This window comes from Suncus etruscus, chromosome 12 (assembly GCF_024139225.1).
Source record: "Suncus etruscus isolate mSunEtr1 chromosome 12, mSunEtr1.pri.cur, whole genome shotgun sequence".
NCBI lineage: Eukaryota > Metazoa > Chordata > Mammalia > Eulipotyphla > Soricidae > Suncus > Suncus etruscus.
Window position 1 is genome coordinate 64,419,711 of NC_064859.1, and position 28,000 is coordinate 64,447,710.

At 42.5% G+C, this 28,000-nt stretch overlaps 1 protein-coding gene and 1 pseudogene across 11 annotated transcripts in view; both read left to right on the top strand.

The window, feature by feature from the left end:
* Positions 1-28,000, top strand: part of STAMBP (STAM binding protein) — a 321,855-nt gene that overhangs the window by 239,696 nt on the left and 54,159 nt on the right. Inside the window, exon 1 of one of the 11 annotated variants that reach the window (XM_049784413.1) lies at positions 27,625-27,656. The exons of the other annotated variants lie outside the window; for them this stretch is intronic. The gene's annotated coding sequence lies outside the window, so the exon portion shown is untranslated. Of the gene's footprint in view, positions 1-27,624; positions 27,657-28,000 lie in introns of those variants that run through there. 11 annotated transcript variants of the gene reach the window in all.
* LOC126024245 (uncharacterized protein C2orf78-like) lies at positions 152-27,876 on the top strand (annotated as a pseudogene).

Sequence of the window (28,000 nt, forward strand, 5' to 3'; positions counted from 1 at the left end):
GGGAGAGGCACAGATAGATTCCAAAGACATCCTGAGAGAAGAGGAAGAATGCTGCGCATCCCAGCAAAGTCTCCAGAGCCATCTTGTGCACTTGGAGCAGGATTGCACTCAATGCACTCGTAGCACTCAAAAGTGGCCCACGGAATCTGCAATGAATACAATTCGGATTGTTCGGCGGCGCGTTGTTCGGTTCGGGTGGGTTTTCCCTCTCCTATCATGGGTGAGTGAATGAAGGGGTACCTGCCCGCTCCAGCGGAAGGCCCAAAAGTCCCCAAGTGTCAGTCTGGGCTCTCATTGCTGCTACAAGTCCCAGACCTGAACAGTCTTGATAGTAACACAGGGAGCAAAAAGACTCCTACTGCGCATGCGCTATCTCTCGCCAGGATGATGTCACCTCATTAAGACTTGAAAATCTGATGCCTCTAGTGCCCTCTGCAGGCCCCGGCCAGTAACACAAGTTACTGTAGAATTCCTGTAGAATCCTTTGGATTCAAAAATACAAAATATGGGGCCTGAAAGATAGAACAGTAGAGGGTAGGGGGCCTGCATTGCAGGCGGCCAACCCAGGTTCGAGCCCCAGCAATACGTATAGTCTCCTGATCCCCCCAGTACTGATTTCTGAGTGCAAAGTTAAGAAGTACACCCTGAGAATCACTGGGTGGAACATCCCCTCTCTCAAACAAGATACATTATAGAAGACCTCAGAAATTCATGAGTTCTTACAGATATTTTCCAGATACTTACATATTAACATATTGAAAGGTATGTTGTTTATATTTGTACATATATGAACATGTTCTATAAAAGTCACATAGTATTCATTTCAGCAACCTCTTTTTTATAGTCTGATCATTTAATAGTTTCTAAACAGGTTAATGAATTACAGATATTTATTTTCTGTTATGAAAATAGAGGCCAGAACATATGGTGGGTTAGTCTTATTTCTTTGTCAATTTATCTATTTGACCAGAAAGAATTTTGTACCCACAGAAAGATAATATCTAGACCAACTGATATCTAGAACAATGAGTCTGTGTGTTTTTAATAGTGGTTTTATTTAAACCAAGGTTTAAAATTGCTCATGATGGAATTTCTTTTCTTTTCTTTTTTTTTGGGGGGGGGTTGTTGGGCCACACCCTGTGACGCTCAGGGGTTACTCCTGGCTATGCATTCAGAAATCGCTCCTGGCTTGGGAGATCATATGAGATGCCAGGGGATTGAACCGCAGTCTGTCCTAGACTAGCATGGTCAAGGCAGACGCCTTACTGCTTGCACCACTGCTCCAGTCCCTCATGATTGAATTTCTGTCATAGAATGTATAGCCATTCACCAATGCACTTTTACCGCCCAATGCTTTCCTCCTACCTCCAGGTAGAAAGTTTATATTATCCAGCAGGTTACTGGAATAGACTGCTAGTCTACCTGCTGCTCAACTGCTGCAAGACTGCAGAGGCACATGAGGCCTAGTTGCCATGTGGAGCCTCCTACCCACCCAGAGATGTCAACATGTAGCTACAGAAAGAGACAGAGATAGAGATAGACAGAGACAGGGAAAAAAGAAACCAAGTATCTTTTTTATTCCTCCTGGAGTCTGAGGCCTGCTAACTCTGCTGGGGGGGGGGGGTCTCAGAGAGAGGGAAAGATGGAAATTCACTGGCCAGTAAGGTAGAAGTGTAAATATAAATGAATACACTTAAAATCACACCAGATCTCCCATATGATATGCTCAAGGCAAGAAAAGAATGGAAGAACATATTCAAATTATTGAATGAAAGAGATTTTCAACCTAGAGTCCATTACCCAGAATAATGCTCATGCTATAAGGGAGGGAACAATAAAAAATTCTCAGACAAAAATAATTTGCAACTTTTGCAATAACCAAAGCAACTCTAAATGATCTACTAATACGTCACTTATATAAATCAAATAACCAATAGCATCAGCAATAACCTAATAGAATATGATGTCATGGCAGTCCGTTCTGTCAATAGTTTCCTTGAGTGTCAATAGAATAAAGTCTCCCATCAAAAGAGACAGAGTATAGGTTTGGATCAGAAAAGGAAAACCTGGGCCCAGAGAGATAGCACAGCGGTGTTTGCCTTGCAAGCAGCTGATCCAGTACCAAAGGTGGTTGGTTTGAATCCCGGTGTCCCATATGGTCCCCCATGCCTGCCAGGAGCTATTTCTGAGCAGACAGCCAGGAGTAACCCCTGAGCACCGCCGGATGTGGCCCAAAAACAAGCAAACAAAAAAAGAAAAAAGAAAAGGAAAACCTATCCATTTTATGCTTATAAGAAACACATTTAAGGGCCCGGAGAGATAGCACAGCAGCGTTTGCCTTGCAAGGAGCCGATCCAGGACCAAAGGTGGTTGGTTCGAATCCCGGTGTCCCATATGGTCCCCCGTGCCTGCCAGGAGCTATTTCTGAGCAGACAGCCAGGAGTAACCCCTGAGCACCGCCGGGTGTGGCCCAAAAACCAAAAAAAAAAAAAAAAAAAAGAAACACATTTAAAAATCTCAGAGAAGGGGCCGGGCAGTGGCGCTAGAGGTAAGGTGCCTGCCTTGCCTGCGCTAGCCTAGGACGGACCTCAGTTCGATCCCCCAGCATCCCATATGGTCCCCCAAGCCAGGAGCAACTTCTGAGCACATAGCCAGGAGTAACCCCTGAGCATCACCGGGTGTGGCCCAAAAACAAAACAAAACAAAAATCTCAGGAGAGACAGAGACTCAGAATAAAAATATGGAAAACAATTATACAAGACACAGGGAATAAAACTAGGACTTATATATACTTATATCAGATTAAATTGCATTCAACTTCTAGAAAGTAATTAAAGACAGGGAAAGACACTACTTACTGATTAGGGGAACAATGTGCCAAGAAGTACTAATTTCTCATTAATACACATTCAACAAATGTTGGGTCAGCAAATGATGTAAAGATTCTGCTCACAAACATAGAGAAACACATGGATGAAAACAAAATAGTAGTAGATTTCAACAGACCAATCTCACCACTGGATTAATCCACTAGACAGAACATCAGGAAGAGCATAAGAGCCTTAAATGAGAAACTAGAAGACCTGGGGCTATTATAAATATATAGGGCCTTTCATCTTCATACATCTGACCATATATTCTTCTCTAGTGCACAAGGAACACTTTCTAGGATAGATCACATGTTAAGACATAAGTCTAACTTACACAAATTCACAAAGTATCATACCAAGCATCCTATTAGACCACAATGCCACAGAGACAGATATTGATTGTAAAAGGATGTGAAAACAACAGTGATGGAACAGAACTTCTAGAATTGTAAAGAAAGACTTCATCCTAGGCTCCATCCTTTGACCTGTGCAGATGCGGGGTCCTGTAAGCCCCCCGGGGGGGCCCGGCCAGCGGGAATCGGCTGGGAGGCTCTCGGACGACCGCACCTTTATTTGGCTGGGTCAGAAGAATAACCACACCTGTAAAAAATCTGAGAGAGGTTAGTAATAATGACCTCAGGCGATATAACCGGTCTAAGGTGTCTTTATTAGGGTCCAGCATCTCTTATATAGAGGAGGAAAAAGGGGCAGGCAAAAGTTGGTGTCAATCATACATTTTGGCGCGAAAGCCATGAGACAAAGGCAGTAAATCGTCTTCCAGTGGGGAGGGAGAAGGAGTGACAATTTTACAATCATTCCCAAGTCAGCAGCTTTCAAGAAATTGCCCTATGACCCTAAAGTAGGGTCTGTAGCTCACTATCTGGAATTCTCAACAGTTTGTGATGGGGCAAGCTTTGTTGCATAGCCATTAACTCCGGAATGAAGTTAAAGGGAGTAGCCTAAATCTGGGAATGGTATCGGGTTGTTTGCTTTCTCTCCGGGCTTCAAAGAGAATATCCTGCAGCTGCAAATACCTTTCCTGTTAGCTCAAGGGCTCACAGCAAAGACTGCACGTAGGCAGCTTTTAGATGAAAAAAGCTGCATTAAGACAGAAGACAGAAAAATTGATCTCTGACAGGAAACTGTCTCCAACATGCAGATACCAAGATCTCTAGGTATAGAGGTTTGATTTTTTTTTTTTTTTTTTGGTTTTTGGGCCACACCCGGCGGTGCTCAGGGGTTACTCTTGGCTGTCTGCTCAGAAATAGCTCCTGGCAGGCACGGGGGACCATATGGGACACCCGGATTCGAACTAACCACCTTAGGTCCTGGATCGGCTGCTTGCAAGGCAAACGCCGCTGTGCTATCTCTCCGGGCCCCAGAGGTTTGATTTTATCATCCATGAGGGAGCGAAAGGTTTTCATACACCACAAAGGACCTAGGGGAGAGTAGATGAACATGTATGGAGTCTGTACTTACTCCCATGACAGTATACTTCAAGGGCGGAGAAACCCTGTATCTCTACTTAGGCCAAGGGAATTCCTTTTCTAATCTTCCCAATATTTACTGCGCCAATGCAGAAAAATAAGCAGCACAAAATAATATTTTTTGGTTTTGTTATTGTTGTTTTTGTTTCTTTCCATTTTTTTGTGCTTTGTTTTGTTTTATTTCAGGACTGTGGTTATTGTTGTGGTGGTTCTCTTTATTGCTGTGTGCTTTTTGTTTTTTTTGTTTGATTTTTCTTTTTGTATTGTTATGTTTTTCTTCCTTTTTCCCTTTCTTCTCTCAAATTGATATTTATAGCCTCTAGAAAGACTACTCCCGTTTTTTGCTTATTTGATTTTTGCCCCATTTTATTTTTTCTTTCCTTTAAACAGAACCACATACTTAAACCATCTTGTTCCACTTCACAAATTGAGGGGGAAACAATGGAGGGTATCAAGACCAAACAGTTGTATAATCATTAAGTAGAAATAAAAAATGATCAGACTTAAACACCAAATTCAAAGCCAACGACAACAGAACCGATACCCAATCTACAACAAGCTAGACACAGAGGGGACTTCTTACACTAGCAGCCTTGGGGATAAAGGAAGGGGATATGAGAAGTATACTGGGATTAGGGGTGGAGGGAGGACAACATTGGTGGTGGGAATTCCCCTGATTCAATGTCACTATGTACCTAAAATATTACTTTGAAAGATATTTCTGAGCAGACAGCCAGGAGTAACCCCTGAGCACCACTGGGTATGGCCCAAAAACCAAAAAAAAAAAAAAAAAAACAAAAAAACAAAAAACCAAAAAAAAAAGAAACACTCAAATAGAGCTGGAGAGATAGCATGGAGGTAAGGCATTTGCCTTTTATACAGAAGGTCATTGGTTCGCATCCTGGCATACCATATGGTCCCCTGAGCCTGCCAGGAGCGATTTCTTTCTTTCTTTCTTTTTTTTTTTCAGGAGCGATTTCTGAGCATAGAGCCAGGAGTAACCCCTGAGCGCTGCAGGGTGTTACCCTCTCCCCAAAAAAAGAACACTCAAATAGTTATTTTTCAGGTAAGATTCAAAAACCGGGCGGTAGGGGAGGTTGGGGGGGGGGAACGAGAAAAAAAAAAAGATTCAAAAACCGCTTGAGGAGGGTAAGATTTCCAACCATATTATTATTAATTTGTCTGAGTTATATGTGAATGCTCGTTAAAAGTATATGAATCCCCCAAAAAAAGGTATATGAACCTCACAAGCAAAATGAGGAACTGAATATTACAATGGTAATAGATTTATTGACCACTAAGGCCTAGATTTATATTCTTTATCTAACTTATGGCAATGTACTCTTCAAAGTAGAGTCCTGGCAAGAGTCTGTAAGGCTAGATTCTGTAGCCTGGTAATACTACTAGTATAGGGACCAAAGAGATTGTTTAGGGGCTAAGACTTTGAATTGCCTTACACCCAGCCAATGTTGGTTTGAGCTCTGACACAGCAGAGTCACTGAACAGTGCCAGGGGTCACTCCTAAGGACAGAACTAGAAAAAGCCTGATTGATTTTTCTGGCTATTGATCCAAACCCTAAGCCACAAAAGTATTCTAATAATAGGAACTTGAACAAGTCTGTATAACATCTCTGGTCCTCAGTGTTCTCTCTTGGGAAATAAAAGACTGGTCATTTTTTAAGTTTCTTAGTGCTGAAGAATTTCCAACCTAGGAAATAGTAAATGAGTCCTAAGGAGTGCAAGCTGCAGGAAGAGATAGGACAAACAAGCTGTAAGCCAGAAAGGCATGTCCAAACATAGTGTGATATTCTAGGAACCATATGGGATGCCGGTTCAAACCCAAATCAGCCAATTATATTGCCCTGGTGCAGAAATGAAAAAAATTCTTGGACACATAATTCTACATAATTGCATTCAAAAATATCACTGCAGTAAAATTATAAGAAGAATCTCTCATCCTTTCCTGGAGCTTTCCAAAGCTATAATAAACTTTACAAATGAAATCAATATTTTTAAAACCAACCTGATTGTTCCACCACAGCCTAGATGTTTCTTTCCTTCCTTGTAAAGCATCAATTATATTTAATATGTACTTAAAATATTTAACTATGTGAATACATAATTTAAAATATAATGTATCTTATAAAACATGTTATTTTAGTATGTAAAAGTTTTGACATAACATATTAATGTTGTATAATTAAGTGATTAATAACAGTTTATTATTTAAGAGAGCTTGTTAATATAATTTTTTTTTTTTTGGTTTTTGGGCCACACCCGGTAATGCTCAGGGGTTACTCCTGGCTATGTGCTCAGAAGTTGCTCCTGGCTTGGGGGACCATATGGGACACCGGGGAATCGAACCGCGGTCTGTCCAAGGCTAGCGCAGGCAAGGCAGGCACCTTACCTTTAGCGCCACCGCCCGGCCCCTTGTTAAAATAATTAATGGGAAAATTTCCCTAACATAAAATCCTGAAGACTGTGGGAAAACTACATCTCTTTGTAGGATTAAATCGCCCCATCTCAGCCTGCTTAATTCTACCCTCTCTCTACCCGACCTGGTCTTATTGAGAATCTGACCTCCATATTGGCTAGCCCCTACCTCTAAACTACCTTTTTTTTTTTTAGTTTGATTTTTGGTTTTTGGTTTTGGGGCCACACCCAGTGATGCTCAAGCGTTACTCCTGGATATGCGCTCAGAAATCACTCCTGGCTTGGGGGATCATATGGGACATGGGGATCGAACGGAGGATCATCCTGGGTTAGCTGTGTGCGCCATCACTCTGCCCCCTAAACTGCCTCCTTTATGACATCATTCTCCCACCAAACCAACCACCATCTGGTAGATTCTTGGGGTTCCCATGGATTTGTCTGTAAACAAATTTGGATAATCACAAATGACCAGTGGCCAATGAGAAATGACCAGTGTTCAGTAGTCTATACTGGACATTCACCTCAGTCTTCTGGCTCAGTACTCAGACATCCTCTAGATTGTCTCCTCATCCTTTGAATCTGTAGCTGATATTTCTTTCTTCTCTGACCATGTCAGGTAAGGAAAGAAAGAACCATTTAAAGTTGTTCATTTGGTTTCTTACCCTAAATTCAATATTCAAGTCAAAATGGCTTGGAATAATGGAGAAAATCATTTTCTTGATATCTCTATTCTTTTTCAGTTATGTGATACATAATTTAAATTATTTTTTCTCTTTATCTCTATAAAATTTTAAGTTTCTCCCATGTAAGTCATATGTCATAGAACAATTGTATTCAAGCATGCATTTCTATTCTTGATTATTTTTGCTGTTAAAACTATTATAGGTGAATGTATTGAGATTAATAATTTAATAACATTTCACCCCAATAAAATATTTTATGAGAAACACTGAAGTAAGCATTTCTGAGTTAAAATTCAAAAATCAGGGGCTGGTGAGGTGGCGCTAGAGGTAAGGTGTCTGTCTTGCAAGCGCTAGCAAAGGAAGGACAGGGGCGATTTCTGAGTGCTTAGCCAGGAGTAACCCCTGAGCATCAAACGGGTGTGGCCCAAAAAAATATTCAAAAATCATCCTTGAGGAGGATTAAGTTGCTAACTTTACTTTGATCAACAGAACTGGGATTTGAACCCTAGTCAATAGTATATGAATCCTAGTTAATAGTATATGAACCCCAGAAGCAAAATAAGAAACTGAAGATTGGGGCCAGCGAGGTGGCGCTGGAGGTAAGTTGTCTGCCTTGCAAGCGCTAGCCAAGGATCAGGACCGTGGTTTGATCCCCTGGCGTCCCATATGGTCCCCCAAGCCAGGGGCAATTTCTGAGTGCTTAGCCAGGAGTAACCCCTGAGCATCAAACGGGTGTGGCCCAAAAAACCAAAAAAAAAAAAAAAAAGAAAAAGAAAAAAGAAACTGAAGATTGCAGTGGTAATAGATGTATTGTTCTCTCATGGACCACAAATACCTACATTAATTTGTTCTCTTTTTCCTGGTTTCTGGAATTGTAATGCTCAAAGCAGAGGCCTGGAAAGAAAGTCCACATGCTTAGGTTCTGTAACCTTGAAAAAAAAAACTAGCATAGAGGCCAGAGAATTAGTTCAGGAATGAGGCACATAACTGCCTTGCATTCAGGAAGAGTAGAAAGAGCTAGGACAAACTAGCTATAAGCAAGAAAACTACGTACAAACAAGACCACCTGGTCTTTGATAGCTTCCATGTTGCGAACACAGTGTCACATATGCAAAGTGCCAAAATATTCCAGTCCTTGAACACCCAAAATTATTTGACTATTGGTATCTCAGTTAAGTGTTAGATTATAAGTTTTCTTGTGGCTACAATCTTACGATAATATTATTCCTGTCATATAGAGAGAGTAGCAGTTTCATATGTTTTCATCACCCTCTTTCTCCCCACAGAAAATTTCCAAAATCCATCTGCAATGGGAACTGCAAATTCTTTGCAGGTTTCTCTTCCTGTAATAAACAATACAGTTTCCCTCACAGGAAGTGCCTGCAACTTCTCCAGAGTTTCTGCTCCAGCTATTAGCTCTGCCTAGCTCCTACCATCAGCCTCTAACACCTCTTATCAATCACTTATGAATAGTGCCTACCCTTATCAACAAATTAACACAAGAAAGCTGTCCGGAGTGTCTGACCAGAACCAGGCATTCACGTCAGCTGCTTCCTACCTCAGTATTATTAGTGGGATATTACTGGAAGCTCTCAAAAGAAGTCCTCTTTCTCTGGGGATTTCACTATGACTATTACTGACCAAGACACAGCTATCTCTTCCATGTCAGTGGCAGCCCAGTATCATAACACCTCACATAACACCAGCATAGTGCCTCTGTATCTGTTCCTTACTGGCAGATTTGTCAATAGGACATCACCTCAGGGTCCACATTACAGCAATAGCCTCTTGCTTCCCTACCAGGAAGGGAGCCAGGCATAATCATATTATCAGGGCACATTGAGGGCTTTCCTGTCTGAAGAACTTGGTCCCTATCAGCAATCCTATGACTCCATGTCTTATACAGGAGGACTGGCTCTGCCCTCCAAACTTACAAATCATCCCCTGAAATGGTCATGGTACTAAAGGAGGTCCAAATCACAAATAACTTACCACTGGCCTCTACTTGTATATTCTACTACTCTGCATCTGCTCAACCCATCACAGAATTGAGATTTCAAAGTGAGTAGTTACAGTGAGAAAGGAAAGTCAGCATTCAAAACAGAGGGTCAAATCCAAACAAGCAGCATTTAAACTCTGACTTAAATTTCATAACCAATCTGATCACTCATGATGACTACTTTCAACCTTTATAGAAGGATACCAAGTACCAGATAGGATGCTGATAGGAGGATGACCATGAGGGTCCATACAAGTAAACTTCCAGCACATACCAGCACATACCACAACCATGTCCTAGTTGATCAGTCCTCAGCTACTACCACATTGTTTTTAAGCTCCTTGCCCTGAACTATTTTTTTTTTTTTTTTTTTTTTTTTTTTTTGGTTTTTGGGTCACACCCGGTGACGCTCAGGGGTTACTCCTGGCTATTGCACTCAGAAGTCGCTCCTGGCTTGAGGGACCATATGGGACACCGGGGGATCGAACCGTGGTCCATCCAAGGCTAGCGCAGGCAAGGCAGGCACCTTACCTCTAGCGCCACCGCCCGGCCCCGCCCTGAACTATTATTTTTATTTGTTCTGATGACATTTCAGGACTGTTATTGTGGTGGTACCAATTTACCTTTCCCTAGCTGGAATTTATACCAGGATATTGAATAAACTTTGTGTTCAGACAGTCTGTCCAATGTCATCAAGCTTACAATCTGTAATTGAGCATACATTTCGTGGTGAATCACTTCATCCTTTCTCTGACTTGATAAAATAGTTTTTCCATATGAAATGGAGAAATTGAGAGTACTATATACCTCTGAATAGCACTAAATATCTTTTTTTTTTTTTTTAATTTTTGGTCACACTCGGCAGCACTTAGGGGCCACTCCAGGCTTTAAGTTCAAAATCGCTCCTGGCAGGCCTGGGGGACCGGGATCCAAACCACCAACCTTCTGCATGCAAGGCAAATGCCTTACCTCCATGCTATCTCTCCAGTCCCAGCACTAAATATCTTATATAGTATTTAAAAGAGGCAGGGTGATATTTTTTTCTCAGAAAATTAGAGAAATGTGTGTGTGTGTGTGGGGGGGGACAGGGTATGTGCCATGCATTCCTGTCTCTGTGTTCATGGATCTGGATATTGAACCAAAGTCAGCTGTTTCCAAGGCAAGTGCCTTAAGCACTGAATTATAATGTTAGACCCAAATCTGTTACTGTTTAACATATTTTGTAGAAAATTTTATAAAAACATGAAAAAAAAGGGCAAGAAACAGTGGCACCACATGATCCCCAGTAAGAACTACAACAGTGACCTTCAATCTTTTAGCACAGGGGCTTAGCCAGGGATTCTTAGACTATCCAGTAGCAATGACTTCCCACTGCTGGAAGGTGCAAAATTTCTGCACTGGTATCTAGGGGGAGTTTCTCACTTCCGTGGTTCCTTCTTAGTAATGAATTTCCTGGGAACGCAGACTTCCTTAGGATTGCAACCTGGAAGTCAGACATTTTATCTGACACAAAATCCAGAATTACCCAAGTTGAGCAGAAGCAAGACACAAATATGTGAGAGCAAGCCATCACCTGAGATTGGGAATAGTTCTATGATAGCTCCAGTGCAAAGTAACTTGGCACTGTCTTCTGTCCAATTCAAGAACCATCTGATAACAATTTAGATGAGATCAAAACTGAACATTCAGAATCTCTGGATTCCTACCCAAACCCAATAGCAAACCAAGATCCTCTGCTATGACCTGTAGAAAGCCCTGTTATACAGCAATTCCTGGTCTGCATTGACCCTCTCCAAGAAAAGCAGGCTGGTTCTGAAAACAAGGTCCTGGGAAAGAACATAATGTGTTACGAGGATCAAGGAGCACTGGAAAGTGGGATAGAAACTAATACTATTCTGGCAGACATCACCACCTTGGGGGAAGATATAGATTTTCCCCCTATCTTTGATTCCTTAAAAGACCTGGAGCAACCCAATTATCTCCAGGAAATTGACAACAAAAATACCATCACCTTGAATCAGGTGCACCAAAACTCAATTGCCATGAGAAGAGAGTCCTCTCATCAACCCAGGAAGAACAAAATTAAGGCCTTCAAACCTATATAGGTGAATTCCTTACTAAAATCAAAAGAAAGAACCTAGGAGACCATTTGAGTTTCCAATTCTACAGCTATAGGCAGTGGCAGGTTTCTTGTTACATCCAAATATAATAGCAAACCACAGAAAGTTACATCCAACATCAGTAAGACAAAGATTCAAGGGCAGCTAAAGACAAAAAGGACAAGACAGTGTTAGTGGAGTCTAAGGTTCCAAAATGAGGGTCTGGAATGTCGACACAGGAAATAATCCACACAGTAAAGAGGTACAAGAATGGGTTCAGGAAATCCAGTGCTCAAGAAAGAAATTCAACTGCCCAAGCTTTCTGCTCCTAAGATGGAACACAGGGGCCTGAGAGATAGCATGGAGGTAAAGTGTTTTTCTTGCATGCAGAAGGTTGGTGGTTTGAATCCTGGCATCCCTGAGCCTGCCAGGAGCGATTTCTGAGTGTAGAGCCAGAGGAGTCCCTGAGCACTGCTGGGTGGGTGTGACCCAAAAAGCCAAAAGGCCAAAAAAAAAAAAAAAAAAAAGATGGAACACAGTTCAGTGGAAGAAGACCAAAGAATGAACCTCTGCTTTCCTTAGAACCCTGCTTTTATTGACAAAAATTAGGCCCCGCCCTAGGATGGGAGAGGAATACCAAGCAGGGAATAATCCAATATACCATCACCAGATCACACCCTAGGGTTGGGTATTAATATTGATTAGGGTAGGATCAGTAACCCAACAAAAGAGCAAGACTAAGAAAGTGGAGTAAGCAGACAGGAACCAAACTAGAGGCAGAAGGGAAGACAGCCAGCCATTCCCCAGATGAAGCTTAAGATTTATCCACCGGAAATTAGCAAAGAGCCCATCAACAAGCCTCAAAGCTGCCTAGGCTTGCGCATGCTGGAGTCTGTGCAGGTTTTACATGCTTTAGGAAAGAAGAGGGATCCAGAAACTGGACTCTTCCTCGAGGGAGCGGGAGAACACTGCCAAGTACACTTCTATGGGGAAACTGCAATGTTTCCTTCAGAGAGAAAAAGACATGAACATATCTCTCTACTATGGATATGTAGTATGATTGATTAGGGCAGTTGGTGCCCCTTTTGTACCAAATGCTTCTCCATAGACAGACATTTCCCATTAGACATTCTAATATATGTTTTACAATAAAATAGATATGCATAAAAGTAAATATACATTAAATACTCTGAGTTTTGAAATGCTATTCATGGAAGCTGTTATTGGTTAGGTTTGGGGTTGAAAGCTGCATGAGAGGGCCCGGAGAGATAGCACAGCGGCGTTTGTCTCGCAAGCAGCCGATCCAGGACCAAAGGTGGTTGGTTCGAATCCTGGTGTCCCATATGGTCCCCCATGCCTGCCAGGAGCTATTTCTGAGCAGACAGCCAGGAGTAACCCCTGAGCAACGCCGGGTGTGGCCCAAAAACCAAAAAAAAAAAAAAAAAAAAAAAAGAAAGCTGCATGAGAAAGAAGAAATCAGAGGAGAGACAAAGTGGAAAGAGATAAGATTAGAATAAGAGAAAGGGGGGCCGGGCGGTGGCGCTGGAGGTAAGGTGCCTGCCTTACCTGCGCTAGCCTAGGAGACGGACCGCGGTTCGATCCCCCGGCGTCCCATATGGTCCCCCAAGCCAGGAGCGACTTCTGAGCGCATAGCCAGGAGTAACCCCTGAGCGTTACCGGGTGTGGCCCAAAAGAAAAAAAAAAAAAAAAAAGAATAAGAGAAAGGGACTTGATCCAGGGCTTGGAAGATCATATTTTATAAGATAGATTAAGAATTAAGGGAGGATCCGGAGAGATAGCATAGCGGCGTTTGCCTTGCAAGCAGCGGATCCAGGACCAAAGGTGGTTGGTTCGAATTCCAGTGTCCCATATGGTCCCCCGTGCCTGCCAAGGAGCTATTTCTGAGCCGACAGCCAGGAGTAACCCCTGAGCACTGCTGGGTGTGGCCCAAAAACCAAAAAAAAAAAAAAAAAAAAAAAAAAGAATTAAGGGAAAGGCAGGATAGAGATTTGGGTTAAAAGAATCAAATTTGGGCCCGGAGAGATAGCACAGCGGTGTTTGCCTTGCAAACAGCCAATCCAGGACCAAAGGTGGTTGGTTCGAATCCCGGTGTCCCATATGGTCCCCCATGCCTGCCAGGAACTTTCTGAGCAGACAGCCAGGAGTAGCCCCTGAGCACTGCCGGGTGTGGCCCAAAAACAAAACAAAACAAAAACAAACAAACAAAAAAAGAATCAAATTTGGAGTCAGAGCAGTGGTTCAAGCTGTAAGGTGTCTGCCTTGCCTGCACTAGACTAGGACCAACTGCGGTTCTATCCCCTGGCATCCCATATGGCCTCCAAAGCCAGGAGCGATTTCTGAGTGCATAGCCAGGAGTGTCACCGGGTGCCCCTCCCCCCAAAAATCAAACTTGAAAAGGTTGAAGAAGGTAGATGAGTCAGGTTGACCAGGAAAAATGCAAAAAGTTCTTTCATAGACTGTCTTTATGCCTCATGACCACTTCTGGAAGATTAGAGATTTTTGACACATTTCCAAAAGGTTTGGTTGGTCTTATCCATAAACAATCGTCACTAAGCATGAGCATTATCACAGGAGAATGAACCTAGAAGATGACTGATCAGGGCCCAGAGTTATTCAGGGTCAACTGTTAACATCTAACAAGCTAAGAGAAATGTCGTAGCATAAAATCCACACACAGATCTGTGCCTGGCACATGTAGAGAGAGATCACCATTATGCCCCTATGCCCAGACCCCGCAGATGCACCACTTCAGAAATAAACAAAGCCTGTATCATGGTGCCACTTAACTTTTGAAGTTCAACAATGAGGTCTATATGCCCCTGAAAATTCTCTATTTTTGCAAGTTCTCCTGGTTTTCAGAGCACCGCAGCCTGTCATTAATAGTAAAGGGACCCAGAATTCTGAAGGAGTCTATATATTTGTTCTAACTGCAGGAGGGGCTTTCTAGATGGTCTTCCTAGGAATTTGGGGCCCGTAGTCTGCTTCTAAACTTCAGCTGTTTACTGAAGACAGGAATTAAAGCCTTTGAAGGTGTGGGGAGGAGCCCTAGGGGAGGGACCAGGCGTGGTATATGCGCACTAGGTCCTCACTCCACCAGATGTTGGTACAGCATCTCCTTGTGGCTGGGAAGGCAGTTGGGGCAAGAGATGGTCCTAGAAGACTTATGGAGTGATGGAGGGAAGGAATGCAGAAGAGAGGGGATCGGGTCAGTGGTTAGTAATCATGATAATATTGATAGTTTACATGAAACTTGTTGGAGTGACGAAAACACGGTATTTCATATATTAGAGGGGGAAAAGCAAAGAAAATAAAACTAGTTTTTAAAAAGAAGATCACATACAAGGCCAGGGAGATGGCTCAAAGGCCTGGATCCTATTTTGGAAATCCAGGCTGGATTTCAGGCACTCAGCATAGTCCCATAAGCAACACTTATTGTGAACCCAAAATAAAACCCCAAACTTATACATAGAAAAGCAAAAAAAGTCCAGAGCATTTGCAGTGGGTAAGGCATGGCCAACCCAGATTTGATACCCAGCATCCCATTTGGTCCCCCAAACCCTGCCAAGTCTAACCCTTAAGCACAGAGGAATAAACTCTGAGAACCATAAAGCAAGCTACCAAACATTGAGAAAACATCAGTTTTCTTTTAGGGGGTGAGATATGGCGGTTTAAAGTGAAGTGTTTTAATAATTTCTTTCAGGCCATTCAAAGGAAAAATAGGACAGACATTCTGGCTAGATTAGGGATTAGGTGTACAAGACACTTAATATATGATGGCATGACATTTTTTAAAACTCAAGATGTACTAGCTAGCTACACAATTTAGAGTTTTTAGGGGGACAATAGAAATGGCACAACCCACAAAGATATTCCGAATTTTTCTAGTTGCCTCTATGGAATGAGTGAAGGATAAATTTTTCTTTTACCCTTCTTTAAAATAATTTTTGGTACCCCCTTTGAGATTAAATTCAGTGGCATTTGGTATGCTTACAATATTTCTTTTTTTTTTTTTTTGGTTTTTGGTTTTTGGGCCACACCCGGTAACGCTCAGGGGTTACTCCTGGCTATGTGCTCAGAAGTTGCTCCTGGCTTGGGGGACCATATGGGACACCGGGGGATCGAACCACAGTCCGTCCAAGGCTAGCGCAGGCAAGGCAGGCACCTTACCTTTAGCGCCACCGCCCGGCCCCTGCTTACAATATTTCAACTGTTACCTTACTTTTCTTATGACATTTTCCCCTTGCTATAGTTTTGATTTCACAAACCCAGCAATGCTCATATTTTACTATTGGACCTACACTCAGAAATTTACTCCTGCCCATGAGGACCCAATGTACTCTTGTCTTGGTCCCAGCATATAAGATGTTCATTATTTCCAAAAACAACCCTTTCACTACTCACTGACCTTCTATCCCCTTCTCCATCTAACTCCTGGAAACATTCCATCTTTCTTTCCTTAAGAATTTGCTTTCTCTGAAAACTTTATACAAAAAAATCATAAAAATATGATCTTTCGGGGCCGGAGAGATAGCATGGAGGTAAGGCGTTTGCCTTTGATGCAGGAGGTCATCAGTTCGAACCCCGGCGTCCCATATGGTCCCCCGTGCCTGCCAGGAGCAATTTCTGAGCATGGAGCCAGGAATAACCCCTGAGCAGTGCCGTGTGTGACCCAAAAACCAAAAAAAAAAAAAAAAAAAAAAAATATGATCTTTCAGATTACCTCCTTCAAAACCTGATGTTTTTAAAGTTTATCTGTGCTGCATTGTGTGCACTTCAAATGACTTATAACTAATACTCTGCTATTTGGATCCATCACATTTCAGAGCTATACACATAATCAAATTTACAGAGTATTTATGGCCTAAAAAGAAATATAGGGTCCAGAGCAATAGTACAATGGGTTTGGTGTTTGCCTTGCATGCAGTAGACCTACTTTGATCACTGGAATGCATGTTTCCCTAAATCCTGCCGGGAGTGATCCCTTAGCAGAGAGCCATGAGTAGCCTCTGAGTATCAAAAGGTTTGACCCCCAAACAAAAATAATAACATTAGGGGCCGGGTGGTGGCGCTAGTGGTAAGGTGCCTGCCTTGCCTGCGCTAGCCTTGGACAGACCTTGGTTCGATCCCCCAGCGTCCTATATGGTCCCCCAAGCCAGGAGCAACTAACTTCTGAGCGCATAGCCAGGAGTAACCCCTGAGCGTTACTGGGTGTGGCCCCCCTCCAAAAATAATAACATTCACACATGGAAAACATTTGTAGTTTAATTCATCATGTTCAATGGTAAATTGATATATGGTATCACTTTATATATCACTTGGTATATGGTATTTACTAGATAACCATTAAAGGGATCACAGATTCTGGTAATGTCTTGTTAAAAAAAAGGGGCCGGAGAGATAGCATGGAGGTAAGGCGTTTGCCTTTCATGCAGGAGGTCATCGGTTCGAATCCCGGCGCCCCATATGGTCCCCTGTGCCTGCCAGGAGCAATTTCTGAGCCTGGAGCCAGGAATAACCCCTGAGCACTGCCAGGTGTGACCCAAAAACCAAAAAAAAAAAAAAAAAAAAAAAAAAAAAAAATTTTTTTTTTTGGTTTTTGGGCCACACCTGTTGATGCTCATGGGTTACTTCTGGCTATGTGCTCAGAAATCACTCCTGGCGTGGGGGACCATATGGGAAACCCGGAGAATTGAACCATAGTCCATCCTATGTCAGCACTTGCAAGGCGAATGCCCTACCACTGAGCCACTGCTTTAGCTCCTGTTTTGTAAAATTTTTTTTTTGGGTCACACCCGGCAGTGCTCAGGAGTTACTACTGTCTCTATGCTCAGAAATCATCGGTGGCAGGCTTGGGGAACCATATGGGATGCCGGAATTTGAACCACTGTCCTTCTGTGTCTAAGGCAAACACCCTACTGCTGTGCTATCTCTCCGGCCCCTGTTTTGTAAAATGTTTTTGTGATTGAATTGATGCTACAAACTATGGAGATATATGAAAGTTATTAGGGTGAGACATAATGTAATTATATTTGTTCTGATAAAATAGAGATAAAAGAAGATGATGCAGATAGAAGAGAAGGCCTTATATTATGGAAGCTAAGATGTGAGTGTATTAACCACCAGACAAGCCATGAGGCATTTCCAAGCAGTTAAAAGAAGATAAGTGCTAAAACTTCCCCTGAAATCTCCTAGAGAAGGAATTTAATTTTGTATCTTAATTTTGTACAAGTGTTCTGAATATCAAACTTTTGGCTTTCAGTAGTGCGAACTTTTTTTCTGGCTTTCAAGCCACCAGGTAATTTGTTAGACATAACAGGAGGAAACACTGTTCAATAACATAACAGCTTCTAAAACAATACAATTCTAAAATACAACAATTCTAAAATAAAAGCTCCAAATGAAAATATTTAAAAGAGCAGTATATACACATATTTAAAATGTATTTTATATACTCTTACATACCAATGTATTTGCCTTGTAATATGTGTGGCTGTTAGTCATGCAGCAACATCTTATGAGCTATAGCTGTTCTTGTTTCATGATTTTCAAAAAATCTCAGCTTTTGTTTATGATTACTGCCCAAAATTTAGCATTGTAAAGCTGGAGACCAATGGAAGGCATATAGCTGACCTCATGTTGAAAAACTGGGAATTGACTAGCTAGGTCACATAAGATCAAAGTATCAAATTTTTTAAAAATTTAAAGTGTCCCTAAATTGTATGAGTTGCTATTGTGAATGGGGCAACTGAGTGTACCATGTGATACAGAATTCTAATTGATTTTTCTGTTGACATCCTTCCTGCCTCTCTAAAATTTGTGAACATAGCCACCTTAAAGATCCTTTCAAAGCGTGAGATACTACTCTTCCTCCATTCCAATCCTCTTTTAGCCTTGCTCAGAGTTAAAGCCAACAGTGACTCTTTTTGTGGAATAGAAAATATTTTCTAGGGCCGGAGAGATAGCATGGAGGTAAGGCGTTTGCCTTTTATGCAGAAGGTCATCGGTTCGAATCCCGGCGTCCCATATGGTCCCCTGTGCCTGCCAGGAGCAATTTCTGAGCACGGAGCCAGGAAAAACCCCTGAGCACTGCCGGGTGTGACCCAAAAACCACAAAAAAAAAAAAAAAAAAAAAAAAAGAAAGAAAATATTTTCTATATGAAACCAGATTTAAAGAGGTTAGTTTTTGAGAATCTTTCTCTGTCTCTACTCAACTCTACAACCGTAGCATGAAATCATTCACAGAAAGTAAACAGGCTTGACTGTGTCCTTTATGGAACCCAGCCAGGGGGCTAGAAAGATAGTACAGTGAGTACTTGGCACATAGACGAACTGAGTTTGAACCCTGATATTTCATTAGGGCTCCTGATACCCACCAGGAGTGCAGTGATTCCTGAATGGAGAGCCAGGATAAAGCTCTAAGAACCATCGGTTGTGACTACTCTATTCCCCCCCCCCCCAAGAAATACAGGACACACCATTAATTGATGATATCAACCTTTGGGATCTCCTGTACTACTCTTTGCTCATATCATTGGAGCCTTGTCGTTGATCATGTCATTGGTCCTCCTGATTCAGGTGGAGGTTTCTGGGTGATTTACATGAAGTGGGGAGGGAAAGAGAAATATCTTTAGAAGCCTCTAGAAGGAACATGCAACTTTCTATCCAATTCTTCCACCCCCGAGAGGCTGTGGAAATCTAGGCCTGATAAGGGTCTGGTGTGATCCTTGCTCTTTAAGAAAAGGAAACCTAAACTTTACCCAGGCATTGCCTTTTATTGTCAGAAAAGAAGCTCAGGAGATGATGAGTAATGAAGGATAATAAATTTACTGATAAATAAGAGGTAAAATAATAGACTTTGATCAAGAGAGAACATGAGCTTCTCCTGGGTGGAGGGAGCCCAATATATATTTTAGTACTAACATAGGTAAGTATGGAAATTCACATGTGAAGAGGGCGGATTTGAACAACATGTGCTCAGGCACCATGTGTGAGGCAGCAAATGGGTGTGGGCACCATGGGCACATGCATGCCCTTCCTATACTAAAGTTGATTTTTTGTACATTTCTCCCAAGTAGCACTTACCCAATCCTTTGCTAGGGTAGTATGCCAAAAAGTGTTTGGGAATTTGATGTTCTTTTGCTCTGCTCCATTTGTTTTTTGTTTGTTTTTGTTGCAGTGCTGTAAACTCTTCTTCTGGGTCCAGCCACCTCTCCTCTAAGGAATCCTCCAGCACTGAGCCTGGAATTCTGCATCTTGGTGGCTTTCCAGGATGCTGACACGGTTCCTCTGTATCTTCAGGATGGTTCAGAATGGTGAACCATCTTCAGGATGGTGAAGTTTCCTCAAAACACACATTTTCAGGACTTACAACACTTCTGTTGTAATCCAGCAAAGTTCCAGACTGTGGTTTTTGCACTGTCTACTCCAGCCTGATGGCTTTTTTTTTCTTCTTCACTTTAAAAATATCATAGTGTAAGGCTAAATGGATAGTATAGGGGTTAAGGTACTTGCTGATTCTATCTCCAGCACTGCATATGAACACCATCAGGAGTCGTTCTTGAGCACAGAACAAAGGACATTTGAGTACCACTGGGGCTGGTCAAAAACCCTTCCACAAAGAAATATTTCTAGTTTAATTCCTCCCTCTTCCATTGTTGTTGCAATGGTGAAGATGGAGAAAGGTGAGCTGAAGCTGTTACACATATGGCTGGAGCTGGCATTCTTTGTTGAAATTTCAGGGAGGGCATTGACAGTGCCTCTAAGAATCAGCCTGTGGTGGTGGGATGCAAGGGATGATAATCACAGTCCAACCTGAAGGACACATTAAAGGATGTGGGAAGCACATGAGCCACATCCTCAGTCCTACACAGTTCTAGTTATCTCCTTTATATTTTTTTGAATTTTATTTATTTTATTTTTATTTTGGGACACACCTGGCATTGCTCAGGGGTTATTCCTATTTCTGCACACAGGAATTACTCCTGATAATGCTTGGAGAACCATATATGATGCCAGGGATCAACCCAGGTTGGCAACAGGCAAGGCAAATGTCCTACCTATTGTACTGTATCTCCAGCACCTTTCCTTCCATTCTTGACTCATATTTGTCAGTTTCTTTGATGACAGTTAATCAATTAACTGATTAATTTAGGTCTTTCAAGGAGAACTGGGATCTGACTCCAGGGTTCAAAGAAGGTGCCTATTCCTTGGACTCTGTGGAAATGAGAATCAGAGACTTCTAAGACCACATCTGATGATGCTTGAGTTACCTTATGGTGCTGATGATTAAGCCAGGTTGGTCATATGCAAGATATAGCCCTGTGTTATCTCTCTGGCAATGATGACACTATTTTTATTTTTATTTTTTTAACTAATTTCACTTTATTTAATCTATCATGAAACATAAATAAAATGCATCATCTCAGATTTCAGATTCAGGTTCATAATCTGATGCAAAATACATAAATTATACTATTCTGAAGTGCCTATCAAGCCAGAATATTATCTTTTCAAATAAATGTTATCTTTTCCAATTACCGACCAGATTACTTAATAATCTTTACAAACATTAGGTTTATAAAATCATCTCTAGAATAGTCATCATTCTGTTTTACTTCCTGTAACTAAACAAACTTAAGATCCTTCCAATGGGGGCCAGAGAGATAGCACAGCAGTAGGGCAACTGCCTTGAACGAGGCCCATCTAAGATGAACCTTGGTTTGATCCCTTGGTGTCCCATTTGGTCCCCCAACTCAGGAACAATTTCTGAGCGCATAGCCAGGAGCAATCCAAATGTAACTGAGGGTGAGAAAAGAGATTCTTCATATTATTATAGTTTCCCAGACTCTTAAAATTATAGAAAAAAGAATATACACATCTTGTATTTTTCTGAGTAGGGTTGAATGGCAACATTATCTACTATATTATGTACCTTCTTACATGTGTGGACTACCTTACTATATGTATGTCAAATCCACTTAAAATTTTCCCATACCATCTCACAATGAAAGGACTTCAGAATTCAGTGAAGGATCAAATGCTCACACAGAGCATGTACTCTAGCCCTGAGTCATCACCCTGTCCAGTCTTAGACTTTTAAATTTATTTTAATTTTTGTCTCTTTTTTTGGTTTTTCGGGCCACACCCGTTTGATGCTCAGGGGTTACTCCTGGCTGAGCACTCAGAAATTGCCCCTGGCTTTGGTGGGGGGGGGGGACCATATGGGATGCAGGGGATCGAACCATGGTCTTTCTTTGGCTAGCACTCCCAAGGCAGACACCTTACCTCTAGCGCCACCTTGCTGGCCCCTATTTTTGTCTTTTGAGTCATCCCTGGCAGTCATCAGGGAGTACTTGGAGTTTGCTCCCAGTGGTGTCTGGAAGGCCATGATGACACTATTTTTAAATTATTACTGCCTTCTAGAACTCCTTTCCTTCATTCTTATCACCTTTATATATTCAAAATTATGCCACATTAATTAGGATCTTCCAATAACAATGTAATTTATACAATAATTGTTTGTAATATCTAAATGGATTATAATCTGCCAATCTAGTTAATACTTTCCACCATTCCTTAAAATGACTTTTTAATCCATAAAGGACTTAAGATCATAGAAATTGAATTCTTTGTTTTCATTATCAATCTAGGGTGTAGTATGTATTTGTGGGCATGATAGGAACTCAATAAATAAAAATATCCATGAATGCAAGCGTTAAGGCAGGGAGGTATTTTACTACTGTTGTCTTCTAGAGAAAACTTGGTCCCAGAAGCATAATAGCCTGTTTTCCAATTATTTCTCACTTACCAATGTAACCAGATATCCATGCCTGCAATTCATTTGAATGACAGTAAAATCTTTATTTCAACAAAGATGAGATACACATAAGTATTTTAATTTTGTCTGAAATCCCAAACTGTTCTAGACAGTAGGGGGGAAACCTGTGAGTCAAAAGAAACTTCTGTCTTCCTGTAGATGTTATATTTTGTTTCTTTTGTTGTTTTCTGGGGGGCACACCCACTGGTGCTCAGGGTTTACTCCTGGTTCTGTGCTTAGAAATTGCTCCTGGCTCAGGGGACCATATGGGATGCTAGGGGATCCCATATAGTTAGCTGCATGCAAGGCAAATACCCTACTGCTGTGATACCACACCAGCCCCTGTAGATGATATTGATTGTGGAATGAAAGAGATCAGAGGGCCAAGATCACAGCTGTCAGGGTGGAAAGTATAAGAGGAATGAAAATAGGAGGAAAGCAAAACAAAGTGACTGGGTGTCTATTTAGAGTTTTTCTATTTAGGTTTTCTCTGAGGCAGTTACTTGTCAAATGAGCACAAAGGATGGAGCTAGTCAAGTGAGAACCAGACTAAGAATATCTGAGGGGACAACAGAGCAACTGTCCTGATGGGAGTGGCTGAGAGCTGCCACCACATGGTACTGACTCTGCCAGAGAACATGGTGGTGGGGACAGAGCAACAAGAGCAGGAATCACTCTCAGATTTTTGTTACAAATGTAATTTGTAAAGAATAGCAGGGTGTTAAACATAGGAACAGTAGAATCAGTAATAATTTGTTGATTTCTGTTTGGTGATGGGAATTAAATTCATGGCCTCATACACGTGAAGCATTGTGTTCTACCACTGAACTCTATCACCATCTCTGATTTCCCAGTTTCAAGTATTGTTGAGTATTTTAGAATGAATAAGATTATTCTCTAACTGATACTTATAACATGAATAATAAACAATCAAGTGTTAGGTGCTTCTTGTCTTTCTCAGTTTTAATTTTCTCTAAAAGTTTTTTTGGGGCTTTCTTTTCTGAACCCCGAGTCTACATACTATTTAGCATATAGAAATAGGCAGGGGGCCAGAGAGATAGCACAGCGGCGTTTGCCTTGCAAGCAGCTGATCCAGGACCAAAGGTGGTTGGTTCGAATCCCGGTGTCCCATATGGTTCCCTGTGCCTGCCAGGAGCTATTTTTGAGCAGACAGCCAGGAGTAACCTCTGAGCACCACCAGGTGTGTCCCCAAAACAAAAACAAACAAACAAACAAAAAAAGCAGGCAGAAGTGTAGGAAGCAGTTAGATGAACATACTCCAGAAATGTGGAGATTGTCATATTTAGAGAGTGGTCAAAGACTATATGTGGGCTTCAGAAAGAAAAAAAGCACTTCAATTTCTGGTCTCCCATTAGTTGAGTGGTAAGAATCTATTTGTTATAATGCTTTGCTTAGCTTGTCCACTGTGCTTAATCCTCAAGCATTGGGCCAGTATGAGATATTCTTAATTACATTAAGAACCTAGCAGAATTTTTGTACCCTTTGTTTCCTGGTTTTATGTTAAGAATCATGCATTTTTTTCCCAAGTAATGAGGAATGTCAAATATTCAGTTGGTTAGGGTTTTATCTCTTGTTATATAAAATCTAGAGTGCTGAACACTTATCCCCAACTCTGATCAATATTTACATATCTACCACCCAAAATGGAAACTACATTCTGTGTCCTCAGTCATTATCCTAAGGACTGCCAGAACATGGGTATGTTTACTTCTTAGTAGAGGGGAAAGCTGTAGGAATGACTATATTTGTGACAATACACCTTTTTTTTTTTTTTTGATTTTTGGGCCACACCCGGTAATGCTCAGTTGTTACTCCTGGCTATGTGCTCAGAAGTTGCTCCTGGCTTGGGGGACCATATGGGACACCGGGGGATCGAACCGCGGTCCGTCCAAGGTTAGCGCAAGCAAGGCAGGCACCTTACCTTTAGCGCCACCGCCTGGCCCCTGACAATACACCTTTTTAAAATATGCTACCCAGCTTCTTTTTTATTTTGTTTTTGAGACCACACCCAGGGATGCTCAAGGGTTACATCTGACTATGCACTAAGAAATCACTCTTGCCGGGCTCAGGGAACTCATATGGATGAGATTGAACCTGGGTCAGCTGCATGCAAAACAAATGCCCTACCTGCAGCACTATTACTACAATCTAGGTTGTTGTTGTTTGCCAGCCATAGCTCTTCATCACAGTCTTAAATTTAGAATGCTTGTGAAATGTATAACTTATTAAATATTTCCCCATGGAACTGGAGTGATAATACAGTGGTAGGGCATTTGCCTTCCATGTGACTGACCGAGGATGGGCCTGGGTTCAATCCCTGGCACCCCATATGGTCCCCCAAACCTGTCAGGAGCGGGCCGGCGAGGTGGCGCTAGAGGTAAGGTGTCTGTCTTGCAAGCGCTAGCCAAGGAAAGGACCGCGGTTCGATCCCCCGGCGTCCCATATGGTCCCCCCCAAGCCAGGGGCAATTTCTGAGCGCTTGGCCAGGAGTAACCCTTGAGCATCAAACGGGTGTGGCCCGAAAAACAAAAAAAAACAAAAAACAAAACAAAGTCAAATGAAATTCAAATGGGGCCGGGCGGTGGCGCTGGAGGTAAGGTGCCTGCCTTGCCTGCGCTAACCTAGGACGGACCGCGGTTCGATCCCCCGGCGTCCCATATGGTCCCCCAAGAAGCCAGGAGCAACTTCTGAGCGCATAGCCAGGAGTAACCCCTGAGCGTCACAGGGTGTGGCCCAAAAACCAAAAAAAAAAAAAAAAAACCTGTCAGGAGCAATTTTTTTCTTTCTTTTTTCTTTTTCTTTTTTTTTTTTTTTCAGTTTTTAGTTTTTGGGTCACACCCGGCAGTGCTCAGAGGTTACTCCTGGCTCTATGCTCAGAAATTGCTCCTGGAAGGCTCAGGGGACCATAGGGGATGCCAGGATTCAAACCATCGACCTTCTGCATGCTATCTCTTCGGCCCCAGGAGCAATTTCTGAGCAGAGCCAGGAGTAAAACCTGAGCATTTCCAGGTGTGGTCCAAAAACAAAATAAAACTTCCTCCCAAAGCTGCTTTTTTTTTTTTTTTTTGGTTTTCGGGCCACATCCAGCATTGCTCAGGGGTTACTCCTGGCTGACTGCTCAAAAATAGCTCCTGGCAGGCACAGGGGACCATATGGGACACCGGGATTCAAACCAATCACCTTTGGTTCTGGATCGGCTGCTTGCAAGGCAATCACCACTGTGCTATCTCTCCAAGCCCCCAAAAGCTACTTTTATTGAGGACTGCTAGATAGGTGATCCCTGCTCCCAACCCCTATGCCTAGATCTGTTTTTACTTGTACTTATACAATAGTTTCCATCTTCTCATTTTACTAATATTACAACACTAACACCTAGAATAGAACTTGGGACATAGTATATCTGCAACAAATATTAGTGAGGGCTAAAAGGGTTGGATTTTTGTCCCTAGTTGGCTCTTGCCTGGATTCCCCCTATATTAAACAGCTGAATGGAAAAGAATCAATAGAGAAACTCTGGTGTGTGGTTGGAGGAGGAGGAGGAGGAAGAGAATAAAAGTGGAGGAAAAGAAAGAACCCAATGAACCATACAGCAATAAACACACTTCTACCACTGAGTCACAAACTTGATCCAGTAGAGAAATAGTTTTCAGCATATAGTTGAGAATCTTCCCAACTTCCCAAAGTTATCTGCGATGGTTCTAGGACATAGTGAATCATAGCACTGACCTGAATGTTTAGATAGTAAGGGGAAAGGATTCTGTTAAGAGCCTTCTATCATAAATCTGAAAACAAATGGCCAAACAAAGTAGGAAAATCCAAGGAAGTTTACAAAACAGAAGGTGTGAGAGATAAAAGACCGTGGATATTGGTTTGACTGAAGAGATAAACCCTGTGATGGGGCTCTCAGCAGGACTTTGGAAAAAAAGTACAGTAATAAACTTATAGGAAGACTAAAAATTTAACAGGAAGGATAGGAGGAACTACGTTCAGAATTAAACTTTAATTTGTGTGTGGTAGGGGGCAGTTGTCACACCTGGCAGACTCAGAAGATCTCAAGGATGAAGAATTCAAAAATTAAAAAAAAAAAACTTTGTGGGCTGGAGAGATAGCATGGAGGTAAAGCATTTGCCTTTCATGCAAGAGGTCATCGGTTCGAATCCCAGCGTCCCATATGGTCCCCTGTGCCTGCCAGGAGCAATTTCTGAGCATGGAGCCAGGAGTAACCCCTGAGCACTGCCGGGTGTGACCCAAAAACCACAAAAAAAAAAAAAAAAAAAAAAAAAAACTTTGTTAATTTTCCTCTTCCTTTTCATTGCTGTTATGATGCTCGTGGGTAACAAACTTGGTTGTGATTCTCCCACAGAAATTGGAACATTTGCTTGTGGACCTGGAGAGAGGAAGTGTGTCAATGCCACCAAGAATCAAGTCCTGATTTACATCTGCAAGGCAGCCACTGTACTACTGAACCCTACACCTGAACCATTGAGAGTACAACTTTTTTTTTTTTTTTTTTTTTTTTTTGGTTTTTGGGTCACACCCGGCAGTGCTCAGGGATTACTCCTGGCTGTCTGCTCAGAAATAGCTCCTGGCAGGCACAGGGGACCATATGGGACACCGGGATTCGAACCAACCACCTTTGGTCCTGGATCGGCTGCTTGCAAGGCAAACACCGCTGTGCTATCTCTCCGGGCCCGAGAGTACAACTTTCTAAACCGGACCAGAAATGACGTGGTAGTCAGAGAACTCTGGTGCCCCAGGGCCTTGATATTGAGCCAACTGCTGGTTGACTTAAGAAGTGGCCCCTGGGCCCAGAGAGATAGCACAATGGCGTTTGCCTTGCAAGCAGCCGATCCAGGACCAAAGGTGGTTGGTTCGAATCCCAGTGTCCCATATGGTCCCCCGTGCCTGCCAGGAGCTATTTCTGAGCAGACAGTCAGGGTAACCCCTGAGCACCGCCGGGTGTGGCCCAAAAACCAAAAAAGAAAAAAAAGAAAAGTGCCAGAAAAACAAGTGAGGTCGGTCATGGGTCATGGGTGAATATCACTTCCTTTTCCCTTACTAAGATGGCTGCCATCGCGTTCTCTCATTGGGTGGCTTTTTGAAACTCCGCCCACAAGCTCTCCCCCGCCCAGTCTCAAGAATGTAATTGACAGATGGGCGAAAGTGGGCGAGGCCAGTGCCGGATGTGACGCATCCGGAAGTTCCGAGTGTCATCCTGCGCGCCAAGGTGGGGAAGGGTCCGTGGGCTGTAATGGGTGTGGGCGGATTCGCTGAGCTTGGTGTGGGAGTTAGTTGGTCGCGTAGCCGCCGCCCTGAGTGTGCCTGCAGCCGCAGTTCTCCCCTGTGCCCAGGGGTCCGGCCCAGCGCGCGTGAAGCTCCTGACGCTGCCCGGCCCCCGCCTGCCTCCTCTGGAAGAGCTCGCGAAAACCTTGAATGATTCGGCCTAAATTGGGGCCACGGGCTTGCGTGTCAAGCAGTTACCTGGAGGCCCCTTTCCACCGGGCCTGCCTCCTCTTCTCTTTCTTCTGCTTCTTCCCACTCCTCCAGATCTTTACCCCCCTTTAGTCCCAA